Here is a 5,074-nt window from a genome sequence, read left to right on the forward strand (position 1 = left end):
TAACAACAAACTAAAGAGGAATGGGGTTGTATTTATTACCAAAAAGAACATTTCAAGATCTGTCTTGAAGTAGAATGCTGTCTGTGGTACTGTAGAATAGTCACTGGACTGCTAACATCAAATTTGGAAGTTTAAACCCAACAGCATCGCTATGACTAGAAATTGACACAACAACAAACCACAGCAATATTGTATTTAAAATGTTTAGTGTACCTGGAAGTGTGGTTTAATGCACAGTTTCTACTAAGACAAACATTTGGCTAACTGATGCTAGATTTGAACTGTACCTAACTATTCTTATTTACATACAAATTCAATTTAAAGATAGGCATGGGAACAGAACTGGTTTGTAATGTGGGGATTGCCTGCATATGAAACTTATCTGCACAAATTATCTCTGATGTATTGATTTGTAAACTTCAAACTTAATAAGGAGTTCCAGTTATAATGCCAATTCTTAGGACATTTTCCCATATCATTGGAATTACCAATGTATTTTCAAATGAAGCTTCTGAGCTTTGAAATTAAAAATCATTATATGGTATGGAAATTGATATAATGACATTTTAAAATGTAAAGCTATAGGGATTGCCTCAAGTGAACCATGTATTAGATAATTGATAAACTCATAAAATATCTGTGTTCGACTTTTTATTCATATCTCATAGTATTTCCACAAGAGACAAATGGTTCATTTTTGTGGTGGTTACAAATCAGGCTGTTAACCTCAAGTTGTTAGTTTGAGACTACCAGCCGTTCCGCAGGAAAATGATGAGGCTTTCTGTTCCTGTAAAAATTTACAGCCTTGGAAACCATGTGCAGGGTCACCGTGAGTTGGACCCAACTCCATGGTACTCAGTAACAGCAGCAAGGTCTATAAGAAGTCCTGGTAACATAGTGGGTTACATATTGGGCTGTTGACCACAAGGTAATCAGTTCAAATCCACAAGCTGCTCTGCAAAAGAAGAATGAGGCTTTCTACTCCAGTCAAAAGTTAGAAACTTAGAAACCCAATAAAGGATCACTATGAGTCAGAACCAACTCAATGGCACACAACCACCACCACCACAAATATAAGTCTATAACTGTGTCTGAAATTTACTGACAACTTTCTTTTCTCTCTTCTATCAACTAAAAACCTAAATTGGATGCTTGCATATAAACTTGTTTTCATATTACATATGCTCAGATCCATAATTAGAGATTTAGCATTTAAATAAAGAAGTTTTTTTTTTAATTAAAATAATTAAAAGACAGTTGATATGATCAAATTTACATTTCAACCACTAAAGTCAATGATGATGAAATTGAAGAAGTTTACCAATTTCTTTAGTCTCAAAATGATTAACCAAAAATTAAGATGCATTGATAATTATTGGTGATTGAATGTGAAAGTTGGTCCTAGTGGGGAAGGATTGATAGAGGGAAAATATGGAATTTTCATGAAAGAATTTTGCGAACCAATCACTTTCTCATTGCAAGTACCACTTTCAACAACATAAACAGCAAATGTGTGCATGGACATCACCAGAAGGACTACCCAGGAATTAAATTGACTACATACGTTGAAAGAGATTATGCAGAAGTCAAAATGAGGCCAGGGTCAAGTGTGAAACACACCATCAATTGTTCATATGAAAATCAAGCTGAAGCTGAAGAAAATTCTTAAAAGTCCATGACAGCCAAAATGTAACCAGAATTCAAGACCATCTCATGAATAGATTCAAAGCAATATACAGTAGTAACCTAATACCAGAAGCGTTGTGGAATGACATCAAGGACATCATAGATAAAGAATGTGAAAGGTATTTTTAAAGACAGGAAAGAAAAGATCAAATTGGATGTGAGAAAAGACTCCAAAATTTGCTCTTTAGCAAAAAGAAGCTAAAACAAATGAAATAAAAGAATGGATCAGAAAATTTCAAAGGCAGCTTGAGAAGACACAGTAAAATATTAAGACACAGTAAAATATTTGAAATGTGCAAAGTTGTGGAGTATGGAAAGCAGAAGTTAAGAACATGATCAGTATGTCTCAAGGTTAAAGAAATGAAGACACACACGCACAAAATCATACTTCAACTTCCAATACTGAAAGGTTCTTTGGCAAAATATTGAGTGATGCAGGAAGAAAGGAAGGAATACAGTCAGACTACCAAAAATAAATGGTTGTGTTCATCCATTTCAAGAAATTGCAATGATCAAGAGCTGACAGTACTGAAGGAAGAAGTCCAAGCTGCAAGTCCAAGGCACCAGTGAAAACTTGGCTCCAGGAATTGATGGGATACAATTGAAATGTTTCAATAAACTCATACAGCACTACTAGCTCACTAGTCTCTGACAAGAAATTTGGAACACAGCTACCTGATTATTTGATTCAAAGAGACCTATTTTTGTTCCTATTCATAAGACAGATGACCCAACAAAATGTAAAAATCATAAAGCAATATTATTAATATCATTCCTTTAAACCTGTGCTAAGTCTTGGACCGCATGCACAGGAACCACAAACGTTCAACTTGTATGCAAAAGAAGTACAAAAAACAACTCGGATATAAAAGTTTTGATAATATAAGGCCATCTGTTCAAGCGTATCTTGGGAACCTGTAACAGATATTTAAATACTACAGTGAAAAAGCATCTTAATCTATCTATCTATCTATCTATCTATCTATCTATCTATCTAGCCAACTATCTAGCTATACATCTTAAATCATTCATTACGACTTAAGTGTGTAAAAAGGAAGAAAAAACAAACAAAAAAATCCACTCCCTTTGAGGGCATTTTGTCCAGTGGAGAAATGGGGACGTCAATGTTTCAGCCACGGGTAGAGCTCGATGGAGGCCTTGCTGCTGTCCCCATAGTAATGCAGCAGCACCTCCCCGGCAGCGATGTCCCGGCACGCGATGAGGATGAGGTGAGGCACACCATCAGTGTCACGCAGCTTTATCTGGCAGTTCCCACACTTGCTGTTATTGATGAGTTTCCCCAGGCAGTCTGTCTTTTGAGTGGTGTCCACACAGTAGGTTTTGCTTAGATACTGGAAATCGTACATGTAGCAGCCGGTGGAGGGGTCTTGTGTGTACAGAGCCTCCGGGTTCTTGGCGCTGGTGATCTCAAAGAGGTCCCGGTGGTACTCCACCACAAACTCTCCCCGTGAGAACTGCTTGGTGGCAGTTACTCCCATGTCTTTTCATTCCGTCTTCCTTTCCACTTTCAATCAACTCAACAATTCTTTTCCTCTCTTCAGACTGGAGATCAGCTTTGCTCTTTCTAGATCTCTGTCGGACAGGATAGAAGTCTGCGGGTTTGCGGTTTTGTTGCGTTTTTCCTTGAACTTTATTCAGTGGGGCCTGTTTGCCCTTCACGGGCTTTTTCAGGATGGGCTTGGCGATGGCTGCATTGGTAGAGTCACCAGACAAGGTTGAAGTTTTTGGAGGTTCTGCTGATTCAAATTTTTGGTTTGGAAAAGGGACCAGGGAGCCCCTCCTGGCATCTTTGATCTTCTGCTTGTCGGACTTCACAGGTCTCTGGATTGTGTTCCCAGTGTTTCTCTTCTCTTCTCGTAGCCGGTAGATCCCAGCTAATGGATATCCCTAGCATTTGACTTCATGATGTGCAACTGAGTTCTCTTCCTGAAGTGGGGAACGCATTCCAGAGCATTTGTTAGGGTTCATGTAGGAATAGACCTTGGACTGCCTGGTAAACACAATCTCCTGTAGCCTGGTCAGGTCCATGGCGGCGCGTCCCGCGCCCTAGCCACTGCGGCCGGGCCACCAGCACTACCGCTGCTGCAACTGCTGCCGCTGTTACCAGCACCGCACGGCACTCCGTTCCCCCATGGCCTGCAAGCGAGCCGGCCAGTTCCAAGAACGCTGGAAGTGGCACTCTGGAATAATGTCTTACCTTCAATGAAAGCAAAAGGTGGTGAGTTTAGTCACACCCGCAAGTATTGTTGTTGTTGTTGTTGTTGTTGTTGTTGCTATTGTTATATGCTGCTGAGTCAGTTCTGACTCAGTGACCATGTAAAGATTTTCTAAGGAGTCGCTGACGGATTTTAAACTGCCAATTTTGCAGTTAGCAACAGCCACAGGAGGACACCTCTAATAAGGTTGCTGTTGTTGTTGTGTTAGGTGCCATCGAGTCGGTACCAACTCATAGCGACCTTATGCGCAGCAGAACGAAACACTGTCCGATCCTGGGCCAACCTCACTATTGTACGAGCATCCTTAATCCTTACTTCCACCTTAATACTTAAGTGTTCAGCCACATGCTACTCTTTACTCCTTAGTTCTACCTCAATCCATAGTTGCAACTTAATCTTGTATTATTAGTAACTCACTTAAAAATGGGTACATAATCACAGGCACAGGGGCTAGAATTCAGAATTAATCATAGAATGGAACTATGTGGCTAGAAGAGCCATAATGAAAAAAAAAAAAAAAAAAAAAACCTATCCAGTGATAAATCAAGACATAGTCTTTAGATCAGAACAACAGATACTAAATGGTTTAAAATCAGGACATGTGTCAGCCAAGGCTGTATTCTTTCCCTATTCTTATTCAATATGTATGCTGAACAAATATCAGACAAGTTGGATTATATGAAGAAGAATATGACTAAAGAATTGGAGGCAGACCAATAAACCTTTGATTTGCAAATTATACAATCTTGCTTACTGAAAGTGAAGAGAATATAAGATACTTAATAATAATGAGTATGAAAGATCAGAGCCTTCCCTATGGATCACACCTCAATGTAAAGGGGGAAAAATTCATACCTGGAGGAATAAATAAACATCATGATGACTAGAGAAAAGAATCCATTTTGCTTGCATCCATATCAATGTTCAAGGTAGTAGCAGTCAAGAAGTCAATTCACCTATTGTATTATGCAAATATTTTGTAAAATAATTTTTTTAAAGTGTCAAAGGGAAAAAAAAAAAAGGTTACTTTGAGAACTGTAGTTACCTGACTAAAACTATGGTGCACCTGACCAAAGCCAGGGTATTTTCTGCCTTATCTGCATGAGAATTCAGACTGAAGCTGAAGAAAATGAAAACAAGTTCATGAGAGC

At 38.7% G+C, this 5,074-nt stretch overlaps 1 pseudogene; it reads right to left on the bottom strand.

Annotated features, from left to right (window-relative positions):
- Positions 1–2,807: 2,807 nt before the first annotated feature.
- LOC102832229 lies at positions 2,808–3,735 on the bottom strand (annotated as a pseudogene).
- Positions 3,736–5,074: the final 1,339 nt, after the last annotated feature.

The sequence above is a fragment of the Chrysochloris asiatica genome, unplaced genomic scaffold (genome assembly GCF_000296735.1).
Source record: "Chrysochloris asiatica unplaced genomic scaffold, ChrAsi1.0 scaffold00399, whole genome shotgun sequence".
In the NCBI taxonomy this organism is placed as follows: domain Eukaryota; kingdom Metazoa; phylum Chordata; class Mammalia; order Afrosoricida; family Chrysochloridae; genus Chrysochloris; species Chrysochloris asiatica.